The following is a 17206-nucleotide window of genomic DNA, read 5'->3' on the forward strand; positions in this document are numbered from 1 at the left end:
ATAAATAACTCGATCTTTCTTAGGTTTGGTTTTTTCTGCAAAATTAAGATTAGTGCATTTTCTCATGTGGTAAAATGACTACAACTCTTGCCACTGTACAGCCTACATTGTACTGTGGTTTGGGGAAGAGAGGGGGAAGATAATAATAAATGGTAAAATAAGTAAATTTCTTTACTAAGTGCTAAGGAAGAAATCAGACAAGGCACATCTTGGTGGATGGGCTGTCTTAAGAAAAGGAATTTTAATTTTAGATTTGTAGCTAAGGCAAATCTCCTTGCATAGGTGACATTTGATGCAAAACTTGAAGGAAGTAAAGAAGTTAGTTGTGTGATATCTATGGAAAGAGATCCAGGCAGAGGGGGCAGCTATGCAAACACCACAAGGTAGACACATTCTTGCTGTGTTGGAAGAATAGAAAGTGAGGCCTTGTAGCTAGAGTGAAATGAGCAAAAAAGAAGGAGCATCCCAAGTTGTCAGGATCCTTGCACAGATGCAAATGATTGGTCTTTTCACATTATAACTGTCTTCCCCACATTCATGAAGTACATTTGAAGGGTTGAAAAAAGTTGGCTATCAATCATTTGATGAATTTTCACGCCCATTATTTGTCTGTACCAATGTGGAATATGCAGATTAATAGTTCCATATAATCTGTACCAAAAATTTACTTTGCTCACTTTTACATTTATAGTCTGAGTTAATTCTGACAATAGATCCTTAAGGTAGATATTATTATACCCACTTAATAGATAAGCAAATTGGGATGTAAGTTGATGTTATTCAAAATATAGTATATACAGTAACTAATAATGATGACACATAACCCAAATGATTAAGGAATTTTCATTATTTGATAGAGGAGATATAGGGCATGAGTTTGTTAAATTCAAAGGAACAGTAGCATAGCAAGAAAGGGCATAAGCAGGCATGGGTGCAGAGTCCTCAGTTTCCAGTTAGGCTAAGTCCCTATTTCTCCTGGCTATGTCCTCATTTTCCCTTTGATCTTCGAATGTCAGTCACTTTTTCCCATAAGAATTATAATACTTCCCAGGGTTTTTTAAATAAATAGGAAATATTTAAAAAACGTCATAACATTCTGCCTGCAATATTGCAAGTATTCAAAAAGTTGTTGACATTATTATTATTGTAAGCCAAGGAGTGGTAGAGAAAAATTAAAAGATTCAAAAAACTTTTACTCAAAAAAATTTGCTGAACATCTTATCTGTGGAAAGCACTCACTGTTGGATCAGTGGGTGATGTCAAAATGCAAATGCTTATGGATTATAAGTACCTTACAGTATACTAGGGTGAAGTATTTTAATATAAGTATGTAAGAATAACCCAAGTTAGACGTGGTACAGATAACAATCAAATGCTGTTATGTTGTGTTAGCAACGGAGGAAGAAATCCTTTAGTGTGAGAGGATCTCAGTTTTGGAAAAGGCTAGCAATAGGTAGAGATAGCACTTATGGAAGGGAGGCAGTGGTGCCCGAGTTCTCCCGTCTGTTGAATTATCACCATGTGTCTCTGTGCTCTAGCATCCCTTTCAGTTTATGGGCATGCTGCTAGATCTTACATTGAATACTTTATAGATTGTAATTCCTCCTATAGCTGTTTTCCCATTTTCTTGCTTTCTTTTTCAGAAAAGCTTCTAGAAAGATTTGACTATGCCAAATCCTGCTCTATTTTCTTTGAAACTGCTGCCATCAGACTTTGACTGTCATCATTACACTGCAACTTCATTTGAGAAGATCTCCAACAGTCTCTGTCTTTTTAAATCTAAAGTAAATTCTCAGTTTTCATTTTACTGCCAAATAAGCATCACTGGACACAAATACTTTCTTATTTGCTTGGTTCCTCCCAAGTCCTTGGCTCTTTCTCTTTCTACTGGATGGCCTGCTCCTCTTACCTGACCACTTATTGTAGAGTGCCACTAAACTTTCTTTATGATTCTTTTCTCTATCTGTATTCATTCTCTCAGTTATATTTACTTCAAATGCCATCTATACACTGAAAACGTGCAAATCAGTTCACACTAATATTTTCAATTAAGTATCTGACACTTCACAGATATATCAAATGTAATGTGTCCCCAATGATCCGATTTCTCCTCTAAATCTGCTTCACTCAAAGTCTTTCCCACCTTAGTTAACCACATCTCCATCCTTCCAGTTGCTTAGGAAAAATGATAATATCCTCTTTCTCATAGTATCCTTTACATAATCCATCAGCAAATTGTGTTGATTTTACTTTCAAAAAATACTAAAGTCCTTAATTTTCATCCTTCTTACATTTAATACTTCCTTTGCTTATTTATTGTCTGGTGTTCTAAATATCAATGACAAATTCCTTCTCCAAATACTGACAACTCTTCTGTGTGCATATCTATAAGTTATGTGTGTTTGTGTGTATTCACACACATCTGTACAGCCCTCCCTTCTCAGAATGTCCTATCCTTCTGATCTAGTGTAGACCACTGGTTTTCTTAGTTCCTGTCCATCTATCTAGGACTTTCCACACATGTCTGAATCCTCATTTCCAGGACCCAATTCCTTCCATCCTTGTTGCTGTTGTTCATTTGTTTGATTCTTGCATCCATATTACTTACTAGCTTCCTAAGACAGGAAGTAAAATTCTTTAAGTCTTTGCAACTCTGGAAAATGTCTTTATTTTTATTCAAGGTGATAGTTTTATTTTACATAGAACATTAGCATTGCAGATACTTTCATTCAGAATTTGGTTACTAGGTTTCAGCTTTCTACGTTACTATAATATTGCAGAATATTGCAATAATAGACCGTTTTTCTTTGATACATGACTTATGGTTTTTCTGTACATTTTTGTATCTTCTTCTTAATTTTGGAATTTGAAAGCTTCATCAGCTTGCACATTGATGTGGATTTTTCTCCATTAATATTTCTAATACATAGTGAGCCTTTTCAAGCTGTGATTTGCTGTATGAAAATAATTTGTTTTAATTCTTTCATAATTTTCTCTCAATATTTTTCCTGCTCTTTTGAAATTCCTGTGTTTATATTTTATTTTTCATCTCTTTTTTATTACTGATATCTTTTCTCAAGATTCTTCTCGATTTTCTCTTTGAATCTTTTCATTGATACTTTTACTTTGCCTATTGCATTTTAATATTTTAGAGTTCTCTTAACAGATTGGTTTTTTTCTTAAGGCTTTTTTCTAAATTTATATCTGCAACTTTTATAGCAGATATTTTATTTAATTATTGTTGACTAATGATCTGTCCTGTTTCTAGTGTTTGCATTCATTACTTTTTTCTTCTTTGTCCATCTCCTCTTTTGTTTTAGTCCCTGTCTTTCATGTTGGAAAATTTCCACAAAGGTCTGATCAGTCTTTGCTGTCTCTTCCACTCCATAGTGAATGGTAAAGCACTTCCTAAATGGGCTTTATTTTGTGTTTATGAGCAGCAAGAGAGCTTTTTTTTTTTGCAAGGATCAAAGACCCAGGTACCCATTCTGGAAGTCTTTCTAGCTATTCTCTGCCAGTTGCCTGTTTATAGAAAATAAATCTGGCTCTTCGTTTTCTAAAAGCAATGCAGAAGAAGGGGAATAGGTAGGCAAGGCTTTGTATGTAGGTTTTTATTTAATCCTGACATTTCTACACTAACTCCTCTCAGTCACGAGCTGTTGATGATCTAATATAATGGAACTGGTTATTTTCAGTTTTTCTTGACAGGTAAGGTTGATGTCACTATGATGTTGTCTGTGAGGAGTGGAGACCTGAGAATTCTATATACTTTCTTGTAGATTCCTTCTAACTCATGATTCCCTACCTTGGCACTGGGGATATGTTGAACTGGGCAACATATTTTGGGGAGCTATTATGTACATTGTAGGATGTTTAGCAGGATGCCTGCTCTCTACCCACAGATTCCCATAGAGTTCCTCCCCCAACTAGGATAGCCAAAAAAGTCTCCAGGCACTGCCAAATGTCCTCTAGTGCCAAACTTATACCCAGATGAAAATGATTGTTCTGACTTCAGTCCTGTATTCTCTTCCTTATTTCAGTGTTTTGCTGCCTTCAAAGTTTAGAGATTTGGGGGGTTCTTTAGTAAAAATAAGTTCTCTTAGTTTAGGAGTCCAGTCCAGCTGGCTGCTATATCTTAGCTTTTCTGACTAGTTGAATAATTTTGTCTATATTAATTAATATTTCTTCCATTTTTGGCTTTTGCAATGTTTGCTGAAATTTAATTCTCTATTCATTTCTTTAATGGTAACATTAAATTTGTAGGTTATGCTTTTTAGATATTCATGTTATTCTTGTGAGGTATTGGGAAAAGAAGGCACCATATGCTTAATCCGAGTTTTATCAAACATATTATTTTTGAGCATAAATAGTTAAATTTATACTTTTCAAACAATGGCCCCAATTGGCCATTGCCTACATCCTTTTCCTTGAGAAAAAAAAGTTATTGTGATTTTCTTTTTTTTTATTTTATCATTTTTACCTTTACTCACATGTGTATGCATTATTTGCCTCTCCCCACACCTTCCCGGTGCTTCTGGGCAGAACTTGTTCCACCCTCTTGTTCTCCAATTTTGTTGAAGAGAAAACATAAGAGATAATAAGAAAAACATAGCATTTTAACTAGTTTGAGATAAAGATAGCTGTACAAAAAGATTCCTAGCGTTACTTCCATGCACATGTGAACTACAACCCACATTGACATTCCTTCTCTTCTATTCCTCATCGGTAAATCTTGTCAATGTATGAATGAACCATTTCTGGAATGATCAAATATTCCTCAGAAAATAGAATGTGTACAGTATACTTATCCTTTATTTCTGTCTTCCTGGGTACTATCTCAATCATCTGTATACCTAAGGATCAGCATGATAATTGTTAAATGTTCCGTATTTAGCCAAAATATCTTAGTGATGAACTAGGCTGAGACAGAATCTTGTTTTAGTTGATATTACTGAATGAAGTGAGAGTCTATAAATTTAAAAATTTTGGAGTAGTTACTACATAGAAATGAATATTTTTCTTCCTTTCTTTTGTTCAAAACCATGTGCACAACAACCAGTGTTCCTAAGTTCTACTGCTAGTTATACTGTTGTTTCCTAAGCTTCAAAATATCATGTGCTTCTGCTAACCTTTATCTAAACTCTGCTTTATGTCAGAATTAGCCTTCAGGAAAGTGTTGTGTGGGTGGGTTGATCAAATGGTAGTCCTTGAATAGCTGAGAGATGGCATGAGGTTTTGGTACATGCACTTCATTTTTTCTTGGTAGGTAGGCAGGAATATCTCTGCTAAAATTCTTTGGAGCTCTGTCTTATTTGGGTTCAGAGTCTGGAAATTATGTTAAACAGCTAAACAAATGTTTCTCAATGCAACTCCATCTATGATACAACTAATGAATTACCTATGGATTTTTTCATCTAGTATTCTCTTAAATTCAGTTTGTAGGTTTTTTGTTGTTGTTGGGTTAGACAACCTTGAGACTTCTATTTTCAACCAGAGTAATAGAAACTGACTTAATGGTTCTATCTGAAACAACCCAAATATGAGCATATTAAGTGTTTGCAAGACTTTGGTAAATGAGGAAAATGCCTCCTGAGATATAGAAAATGAATTATATGACTCCTACAATCTCCCCTATGTTACTGCTTTGAGAGAATTTTCAAACCATGCTGCAGGGAGCTGAAACCCAGGTGGAGCCATGTGAGTTCTCTAAGTTGAAGATAAAAAGCTGAGAGATCCAGAAATCCAAAGTGATTAGAAGTTTCACAAGAGGAGAAGGAAGCACAGAGAAATAATTTCAGATATGTAAAGAGTATATTCCTTAAATATTCACCTAAATACTTATCATTCTATTTGTGTGAGACTTGAGAAGACACAACCTGGAAGGATAAAAGGTAACTGCTTAGCATTCATGAGATGCTGAGGTTAGTGTCTGTTCCCCCTACCAACCTGGAGAAAACTAATGATTTACACGGCTTTGCATAGAGAATACAAAAGGGTCTTGACTGACTGGTGGAGAACACCCATAGGCTGATAACTGCTCCAGTATCACCTAATGCAGCTTTTTAATTTAATTTTATTATTTTTCTAATACATCTTAAGAACAAAACCCAAATACTTACCTGGCAGGGGAGATATCATGATCACAAAGTTGGTTTTCCCAGGGCGAGGCTTATCCATTGCACTCCAGATGCGTTGACCCCTGCCATTTCCCCAAATGTGGGAAACTCGACTGCATAATTTGTGATAGTGGGGGACTGCATTTGTGTTCTCTCCTATAAAGAAAAAAAATGAACAAGACCCAAAAGGAACTATTTCCAAGTAACTTAATTGCATCCCAGAACAAAACCCAGGAATATTTATAAGAATATTAGAGTGTCTAGAACCCAAAAAGGAAAAAACTGATAATATCTAATCAAATATTACCAGGCATGTAAGGAAGTAGAAAAATTCATCCCATAATGAATCTAAAAAAATCATTCAATCAAACCTTATTCAGCACTAAAACAGATTCTAGAATAATCAGTCAAGTATATTACAATATATATTTATAAATATGTGAAATAACAGATATATCTAGTAATGTCCAGTGTATATCTGTTATTTCATATATTGCATATAATTGCATATTGATGATAATTTTTAAATTAATATTTATATATTAAGGTCTTTATATATTAATTACTATATATGCATACATACAATGCTGGGGTTGAACCCAGGATTTTGCACATGCTAGGAAAGCATATTTCCACTGAACTACATCCCTGGCCCTCATTTCTTGGAGACAGGGTCGCACTTTATAGCTCAGTTTAGCCTTGAACTCACTATATAGTACGGGTTACTCTGGAAATTGCTATCCTTCTTCCTCTGCCTTCTGAGTACTGAGATCACAGGTGTGTGCCACCACACCAGGACTGTAGGTATTATGACTGCAGTTTGAATATTGAAAATGCTCCATAAAAACATGGAAAATATAAAAAGACACATTACAGTTCTAAAGAGGAAAACTGTGATGTGTGCAAAGAAAACACTGGCTGGAATTAACTGTAGATTAACAGTTGAAGAAAGTATTTTCAAAACTGTACCAATATAACCTATCCAAAATGAAATATATAGAGAAAAGATAGTTTAGAAAAATGTAAACAGTCTCAGTGAACTGTGGGAAAAATTCAAAAAGCTATCCCTCAGAGTCTCTGAGGGAGAGGTGGGTGGGGTGGGAACAGAAAAAAATATTTACATAAATAATGGCTGGGAACTTCCAAGAATTGCATCTAGAACCATAAAGTCAGAAACTTCAGAAGCTCAAGAGAACTCAAGAACAAGAGAAATGAAGAAAATTACAATGGGCACAAAAAAATTGAATTGCTTAGAACTCATTACCATTTTTTTCTTTAGTGAGAAAGACAAAATATTAAACCAACCAGTGGAAAAACAAATGATACATACAGAGGGGAAACCATAAGAATTACAACAGATTTCCTATCAGAAATAATGCGAAAAAGAAGACAATGGAGAGACTTTTTAAAATACAGAATGAAGATAAATTGTGCACTTAGAGTGCTGTACTAGCAAAAATATCTTCCTGAGATAAAGATGAAATTTTAAAAATTCAATGCAATAAGTTAAATGGTTTGTTATTAATTGACCTGTACCATAAGAAATAGTTAAGTCTTTCAGCAAAAAGTAAAATGGTGCCAGATGAAAACATGGATGTACACAAATAAAGATCTCTAAACATGGTAACTGTATTGATCAACATGTGAAGTTTGTCTGATCACTTAATTCTCTTTAAAATGTAACTGACAGTTAAATAACAAATAACACTGTAGTTAGGATGTAAAACATGGTAAAATATATGATAATGAAAAAATGATAACACAGTAGTTAGAAAGGGAGAATTGGAAATAAACTATTGTAAGATTCTTTTCTTAGTATTTAGGTCGTACTGGGGGTTGACCCAAGGGACTCTCACTTGGTAGGCAGGTGTTCTATCACTTAAGACATCCATACACCCTTTTAGTGTTGGTTATTTTTGAGATAGGGTTGCCCTTTATGCCCTTGGTGGCCTGTACTGTGATCCTCCACTTTGTGTTTTCCCATGTGGTTGAGAGGACAGACATGCCCCTTTGTACCCAGCCACTGATTGAGGTGGGTTCTCAAGAACATTTGCTCAAGCTGACCTTGATCCACCATTCTCCCAATCTCTATCTTACACATAGGTAGAATAACAAGCCTGAGCCTCTGCACTTAGTCTATTGTAAGGTTCTTATCCTACTTATGAAGTAGTTTTTCTCTTAAAGGTAAACTTCGCTAAATATATGGAAGAAACTATTAAAATAATAGATGTAGTTTGACAACAGGGAGCTAAAATAGAATCATAAAGAATATCAAATAATACAAAAGCAGAAAAGAGGGACCCAAAACAGATGGGACAAAAAAGAGAGTAGTAAGATGATAGATGCAAACTTCATCATATCAATAATCATGTTAAAGTTATATATTCTAAATATTCCATGTAAAAGTTAAAGATTGGATGATCAGATTAAAAATGTAAGACCTAACAAATTGTATGTATATGCTATATACAGAAAATGTATTATAAATATAAAACCCACACAGGTTAAAAGAAAGGATGAAAAAAGATATACATGCAAACACTAAGCACAGGAAAGTTATAGTGGCTTTATTAATATCAGAAAACAAATATTTTAGAGCAACAATGCTACCTAGGGTAAAGGTAATAGTTTCATATTTTCAAAGGGATCCTGTCATCTGTAGGACATAATAAATATTAACATGTACAAAAGAAAATAGTTTCAAAATATGGTAAACAAACATTGATGAAAGGGGAAGGAGAAATAGAAAAATTCAAAATTATAGGCAAAATTTCAATATCCTCTTTCAATAGTTAATAAAACAAATGGATGGGAAGTCAATAAGTATATAGATTTAGAGCAACACCATCAGACAACTTGACCTAATTGACATTCTGAGAACACTCTGCCCAATAGCAACTGAATACACATGTACCAAAGTAGAGCAAATTTGGGGCCATAAACCAGCCTTAGTAGATTCAAAAGGACTGAGGTCATATAAATTAAATAAATAAAATTTAATAAATTAAATACAATTAAATAAACAATACAATAAAATATAACTAAATAAAAAATCACTAACAAACTCTGAGATATTTCTAAACATCTGTAAATTAACACACTTCTATATAACTCAAAGATCAAAGAAGAAATCAAAAGGCAAGTTAGAAAATATTTTGAACTGAATGAAATGATAGTAAAACACATCAATATGGTAGAATGCAAATCTACCAGTATTTTGTAGAATATTAATAGCCCTGAATACCTAATGAGAAGAAACATTTCAAAAATATTGTTACACCTTATGAAACTAGAAAAAGAAAAGATATGACCCAAGCTCGGATTATGAAGCCTATTTCCAAATTTCTAACTACATCTCATGAGAAGGATTGTTTCTTTCCTCTGCTCACATGGCAAAAACTGTGAAAGACTAAAACTCTGATTCAGTAAGACCAAAACTTGTCCAAGATTATGCTTTAAGCTTCAAAGAGCAAGAAACTTTCCGTGTCCTGAATCATGAATACATATTTGTTACCAGAGATCCTTGTTATAGCTGATTTTCTTTCTTATTTTCCCCATTAGTAATAGAAATGTGATTATCAGTGGGTCACATGATTATAGAAATTAAACTACATTTCCCAGCATGCATTGCAGGGAGGTAGAAATGTGAATTAAGTTGTGGTTAGTGATATTGTGTCTGTTAATTTTTGCTGCTTCATTTAATGGTTTAGGACATAAAAACTTTTTTATTTAGTTTAGGATTCTGTGTTTTGGCTTAAAACTGGTCAGGACTGGCTTGGTCAATCTCTTCTGAGCTCTCTCCCTTGTTTATGATTAGCTAGCTGGTAGGTTGGCAGATAGATGACCTATGAGGGTCTCACTCACATTCTAGTAGTTTGCAAGCGACTATTTAATGGGGTGATAAGAGCAACTATGAGCTGGGGAACCTCAGTTCGCTTCACAAGTCCTCTAGTCCTCCCATAAGAAAGCTTGAGGTCAAAGTTCCCAGTTTAGCCAGAGAGAGTGGACTCCAAATTTCTTGACATTTTCAGGACATTGCTTGCAACATATTTGCTAACCTGTTGGCCAAAAAAAAAATCCACAGGTTAACCTCGGGTTCCTGTAGAAGGTATCTACCAAGGAGCATGGAAACAGAAAAGTGTATCTGTTTGGAAGGAAACAGATCTAAAACGGGGAGTTGTACCTTCTTTCTTTCTACTTTCTAGTAAGCAGGAATTAGCTTGAAATTGTAAGTAGATTTGTATTATCTCACATTTATAAAAGAGAATCTATAGCTGTAGAATCTACACAGGTAAACTTTGTATTTTCAACTGAATTTTGAGAATATGAGTAAAGTTAACATTTTAAACAATTATAAAGTGCTTAGAACATTTTACGTTCAAACTATACTTTAAGATTTCACTAATATAGAGAAATAACTTCTGTGTAGGTTAATAAAACACAAGTGGAATTAGTATTTGATGAATTTGTAGTAGAAAGTGGCTCGTGTGTGAGAGTTGTTTGTATTAACAAAAATATTTTGATATAATTTAAGTGTTGGCAGGAATGATGACAAAAATAATACTTTTGAGAAGTTCTGAGTGAAAAATTGATGAGAATTAGAAAGAAACAGAAAAGTAGGGTTGGTAGAGGGGCCCAAGTGGTAGAGTGCTCACTTATCAAGCTTGAGGCCCTGAGTTCAAGCCCCAGTACCAGAAAAAAAAAAAGAAAGAAAGAAAAGTAGACATACTTTAGGGAAGAACAAAGAGGAAGGAAAGAAAAGCCACACAATGGTAACAAATTGGAGTATGGACACCTACAAAAACTTCTGCTGTGGGGAAGCTAAAGAGATATGAATTGCAAAACAAAACACTCATTCCTTTTACACCCCAAATCTTAAGTTTAATAAAGCCATTTATTTTTTGAACAATTACTGTTCTTGAAATTGAAGCATTGACCAAGATGACACAGGGCAGAGCTCTCCAAGGGGAAAAAGATTTCAAAATAGAAAAGCAGAAAGTTAGGGTCAGGGTGACTATGAGCTCATCAATGCACACAGAATTTGTATGCATATAAGGAGCACCTTGGTCCTTCAACAAAGTGGAATTAGGGTTGCAGATTTCAGGTGCAAGAAAGTTCTAGTTGACACATTTAAATAAAAGTGTGACAAAATAATATAAAAGATAAAGTTTTGTTTCTCGCTACTTTTTCATCTCTTTTGCTTGATTTTTGAAAAAGTACACTTTGGGTTTTGGTTTTTTTTTTTTTTTTTTTTTTAGCAGCACTGGTGTTTGAACTCAGAGTCTTATGCTTGCTAGGCAGGTGTCTACCACTTCAACCACTCCTCCAGCCTGAAAGATTACTCTTCACAGGTGGGGAATGTATCCAATTATTTCTTTGGATATGCAGAATGTATATCCAATCCCTTCAGGTGTGTGCTGTCTGTTTGGAGCAGAACTAATATAAAAACACAGAAAAAAATCAGGACCAAATTATTGGGTGATGTACTTGAAGTGTTGGAAATACATAATCAGATGTTTGTTAGATTGTCGTGGCTATATGTAACATATTCCTACCAAAAATGCTATTTGTTTTCGTATGGAAACTCAGATGCTCTACTTGAGTAACTACCTAGTTTCTATGGGGCTGAATGAGAGTGAGGGTAGGAAACACAGCAAAGCCCAGAGAAGCACTTCATAGTACCTACTTGTCGTTCTATACCTGCATTTTTCTTGGAGACTGGGGTTCATTATCTAAAACTACATTTGGGGCATTTGCAACCTTTTATTTTTTAGACTTCAATATTTTAACATTAATTGTCTTATTTTGTCCTTTTTAAATTTTATTTTATTATTCATATGTGCATACAAGGCTTGGGTCATTTAACCCCCTTGCCCCCACCCCCTCCCTTACCACCCACTCTGCCCCCTCCCTTCCCCCCCCTCAATACCCAGCAGAAACTATTTTGCCCTTATTTCTAATTTTGTTGTAGAGAGAGTAGAAGCAATAATAGGAAGGAACAAGGGTTTTTGCTGGATGAGATAAGGATAGCTATACAGGGAGTTGACTAGCATTAACTTCCTGTGCGTGTGTGTTATTTTCTAGGTTAATTCTTTTTGATCTAACCTTTTCTCTAGTTCCTGTTCCCCTTTTCCTATTGGCCTCAGTTGCTTTTAAGGTATCCGCTTTAGTTTCTCTGCATTAAGGGCAACAAATGCTAGCTAGTTTTTTAGGTGTCTTACCTATCCTCACCCCTCCCTTGTGAGCTCTCGCTTTTATCATGTGCTCAAAGTCCAATCCCCTTGTTGTGTTTGCCCTTGATCTAATGTCCACATATGAGGGAGAACATATGATTCTTGGTCTTTTGGGCCAGGCTAACCTCACTCAGAATGATGTTCTCCAATTCCATCCATTTACCAGCGAGCGAATGGTAACATTTCATTCTTCATGGCTGCATAAAATTCCATTGTGTATAGATACCACATTTTCTTAATCCATTCGTCAGTGGTGGGGCATCTTGGCTGTTTCCATAACTTGGCTATTGTGAATACTGCCGCAATAAACATGGGTGTGCAGGTGCCTCTGAAGTAACCTGAGTCACAGTCTTTTGGGTATATCCCCAAGAGTGGTATTGCTGGATAAAATGGTAGATCAATGTTTAGCTTTTTAAGTAGCCTCCAAATTTTTTTCCAGAGTGGTTGTACTAGTTTACATTCCCACCAACAGTGTAAGAGGGTTCCTTTTTCCCCGCATCCTCACCAACACCTGTTGGTGGTGGTGTTGCTGATGATGGCTATTCTAACAGGGGTGAGGTGAAATCTTAGTGTGGTTTTAATTTGCATTTCCTTTATTGCTAGAGATGGCGAGCATTTTTTCATGTGTTTTTTGGCCATTTGAATTTTTTCTTTTGAGAAAGTTCTGTTTAGTTCACTTGCCCATTTCTTTATTGGTTCATTAGTTTGGGGAGAATTTAGTTTTTTAAGTTCCCTATATATTCTGGTTATCAGTCCTTTGTCTGATGTATAGTTGGCAAATATTTTCTCCCACTCTGTGGGTGTTCTCTTCAGTTTAGAGACCATTTCTTAGATGAACAGAAGCTTTTTAGCTTTATGAAGCCCCCATTTATCTATGCTATCTCTTAGTTGCTGTGCTACTGGGGTTTCGTTGAGAAAGTTCTTGCCTATACCTATTAACTCCAGAGTATTTCCTACTCTTTCCTGTATCAACTTTAGAGTTTGTGGTCTGATGTTAAGATCCTTGATCCATTTTGAGTTAATATTGGTATAGGGTGATCTAGTTTCATTTTTTGCAGACTGCTAACCAGTTTTCCCAGCAGTTTTTGTTGAAGAGGCTGTCTTTTCTCCATTGTATATTTTAAGCACCTTTGTCAAAGACAAGTTGGTTATAGTTGTGTGGCTTCATATCTGGGTCCTCTATTCTGTTCCACTGGTCTTCATGTCTGTTTTTCTGCCAGTACCATGCTGTTTTTATTGTTATTGCTTTGTAATATAGTTTGAAGTCAGGTATTGTGATACCTCCTGCATTGTTCTTTTGACTGAGTATTGCCTTGGCTATTCGTTTTCTTAGAGCTTTTATCATGAAATGGTGTTGGATCTTATCAAAGGCCTTTTCTGCATCTATTGAGATTATCAAGTGGTTCTTGTCTTTGCTTCTGTTAATGTGGTTTATTACATTTATTGATTTTCGTATGTTGAACCACCCCTGCATCCCTGGGATGAAGACTACTTGGTAGTGGTGAATAATCTTTTTGATGTGTTGTTGAATTCAGTTTGCCATTATTTTGTTGAGGATTTTTGCATCAATGTTCATTAAGGAGATTGGCCTATAGTTCTCCTTTTTGGAGGTGTCTTTGCCTGGTTTTGGGATAAGTGTAATACTGGCTTCATAAAATATGTTTGGAAGTTTTCCTTCCCTTTCTATTTCGTGGAACAGTTTAAGGAGGGTTGGTATCAGTTCTTCTTTAAAGGTCTGATAGAATTCAGCAGAGAATCCATCAGGTCCTGGACTTTTCTTTTTGGGGAGACTCTTGATTGCTGCTTCAATTTCATTTTGTGTTATAGGTCTATTCAGGTGATTAATTTCCTCTTGGTTCAGTTTTGGATGATCATATGTATCTAGAAATCTGTCCATTTCTTTAAGATTTTCAAATTTATTTGAATATAGGTTCTCAAAGTAGTCTCTGATGATTTCCTGGACTTCCATGGTGTTTGTTGTTATCTCCACTTTTGCATTCCTAATTCTACTAATTTGGGTTTTTTCTCTCCTCATTTTAGTCAGGTTTGCCAGGGGTCTATCGATCTTGTTTATTTTTTCAAAGAACCAACTTTTTGTTTCATTAATTCTTTGTATGGTTTTTTTGGTTTCTATTTCATTGATTTCAGCTCTTATTTTTATTATTTCTCTCCTTCTATTTGTTTTGGGATTTGCTTGTTCTTGTTTTTCTAGGAGTTTGAGATGTATCATTAGGTCATTGATTTGGGATCTTTCAATCTTTTTAATATATGCACTCATGGCTATAAACTTTCCTCTCAGGACTGCCTTTGCTGTGTCCCATGGGTTCCGGTAAGTTGTGTTTCCATTTTCATTGACTTCCAGGAACTTTTTAATTTCCTCTTTTATTTCATTGATGATCCATTCTTCATTAAGTAATGAGGTATTTAGTTTCCAGCTGTTTGCATGTTTTTTGTCTTTACTTTTGTTGTTGAGTTCTACTTTTACTGCATTGTGGTCAGATAGTATGCACGGTATAATTTCTATTTTCTTATATTTGCTGAGGCTTGCTTTGTGCCCTAGGATATGATCTATTTTGGAGAAGGTTCCATGGGCTGCTGAGAAGAATGTATATTGTGTAGAGGTTGGATGAAATGTTCTGTAGACATTTGATCTATTGCATATTTTAGATCTTGGATTTCTTTATTGATTTTTTGTTTGGATGACCTATCTATTGATGATAAAGGGGTGTTAAAGTCTCCCACAACCACTATGTTGGCGTTAATATATGCTTTTAGGTCCTTCAGGATATGTTTGATGAAATTGGGTGCGTTGACATTGGGTGCATACAGGTTGATAATTATTATTTCCTGTTGATCTATTTCCCCTTTTATTAGTATGGAATGTCCTTCTTTATCTCATTTGATCAATGTAGGTTTGAAGTCTACTTTGTCAGAGATAACTATTGCTACTCCTGCCTGTTTTGGGGGGCCATTGGCTTGGTAAATCTTCTTCCAGCCTTTCACCCTAAGCCTATGCTTATTTCTGTTAGTGAGATGGGTCTTCTGTAAGCAACAAATTGTTGGACCTTCCTTTTTAAACCATTTCATCAAGCGGTGCCTTTTGATGGGTGAATTAATCTGTTAACATTAAGCATTAGTACTGATAGGTATGTGGTGATTCCTGTCATTTAGTTGTCTTAGTTATTTGAAGGTTTGATTGTGTGTACCTAAGTTGAGGTTACTCTCTACTGTCTTGCTTTTTCTTTTCCGTTGGTTTGGTGCTGCCTGTCTTTTCATGGTTAAGTTGGGTTTCACTTTCTGTGTGCAGAATCCCTTGCAGAATCTTTTGTAGTGGTGGCTTTGTGGTCACATATTGTTTTAGTTTCTGCTTATCATGGAAGACTGTTATTGCTCCATCTATTTTGAATGATAGTTTTGCTGGGTAGAGTATCCTGGGGTTGAAGTTATTTTCATTCAGTGCCCGGAAGATCTCACCCCACGCTCTTCTTGCTTTTAATGTTTCTGTTGTGAAGTCTGCTGTGATTTTGATGGGTTTACCTTTGTATGTTACTTGTTTTTTCTCTCTTACAGCCTTCAATATTCTTTCCTTAGTTTCTGAACTTGTTGTTTTAATGATGATATGTCGTGGGGTAGTTCTATTTTGATCTGGTCTGTTTGGTGTCCTGGAGGCCTCTTGCATCTGTATGGGAATATCATTCTCTAGATTTGGGACATTTTCCATTATTATTTTGTTGAATATATTATGCATTCCCTTTGTTTGCACCTCTTCTCCTTCTTCGATGCCCACGATTCTCAAGTTTGGTCTTTTGATGGAGTCGGTGAGTTCTTGCATTTTCTTTTCACAGGTCTTGAGTTATTTAATTAATAGTTCTTCGGTTTTTCCTTTAATTACCATTTCATCTTCAAGTTCTGAGATTCTGTCTTCTGTTTGTTCTATTCTGCTGGATTAGCCTTCTGTTTGGTTTTGCAGTTCTGTTTCATTCTTTTTTCTGTGGTTTTCCATATCCTGAGTGGTTTCATCTTTAATGTTGTCAATTTTTGTCCTGAGTTCATTTATCCGTTTATTTATCGTGTTCTCTGTTTCACTTTGGTGTTTATACAGTGCTTCTATGGTTTCCTTTATTTCTTCTTTTGCTTTTTCAAATACTCTATTTTTGTTGTCTTGGAATTTCTTGAGTGTCTCCTGTACATTTTGGTTGACCCTATCCAGTGTCATCTCTATAAAATTCTCATTGAGTGCCTGTAGTATGTCTTCTTTTAAATTATTCTTGTGGGCTTCATTGGGTCCTTTGGCATAGTTTATCTTCATTTTGTTGGAGTGTGGATCTGAGTATCTGTTTTCTTCATTCCGCTCTGGTTCCTGTACTAATTTTTTGCTGTGGGGAAACTGGTTTCCCTGTTCTTTTTGTCTTCTCGTCATTGTCTTTGGTGTTGTTACTGTCCCTGTACTGTGTGTAATTAAGTATTTTCTAGCTTGTAATAATAGCAATGGTAATATTTAGAATGGAAGGGTGAGCTGAGATGGAAAGCAAGAAGTTAAAGAAAGGGGGAAAACAAATACACAGACAAGAAGGAGAAAACAGAACAAGGTATCAGAGAAGAAGGTTTCAAATGTATAAACAGGGAGCATTAGTGTACTAATTGACAGTAAGCTGAACAGACATTAGAGTCGCAGAGAGGATTGAAAATCAAAAATAAAAAAAATAAAGATAAGAATAAAAATAAAAAATAAGTAAATGAAAGAAATATCTATATATAAAAATGAATTAAAATAAGATGAAAAATAGAAAATAAAAAAAAAAAAACCAAAAAACCAAAAAACCTCCAAGTTCAAATGCAATGAAGTTTCAGTGTTAA

The 17206-nt window shown here is 35.1% G+C and overlaps 1 protein-coding gene and 1 non-coding gene across 2 annotated transcripts in view; both read left to right on the forward strand.

The window, feature by feature from the left end:
• Nucleotides 1-17206, forward strand: part of Ush2a (usherin) — a 759580-nt gene that overhangs the window by 152520 nt on the left and 589854 nt on the right. The gene's annotated exons all lie outside the window — the stretch shown is intronic.
• LOC141414160 (U1 spliceosomal RNA) lies at nt 6112-6275 on the forward strand. Its single transcript, XR_012439244.1, has one exon. It is a non-coding gene; the product is annotated as a U1 spliceosomal RNA (small nuclear RNA).

The sequence above is a fragment of the Castor canadensis genome, chromosome 11 (genome assembly GCF_047511655.1).
Source record: "Castor canadensis chromosome 11, mCasCan1.hap1v2, whole genome shotgun sequence".
NCBI classification, from domain to species: Eukaryota; Metazoa; Chordata; class Mammalia; order Rodentia; family Castoridae; genus Castor; species Castor canadensis.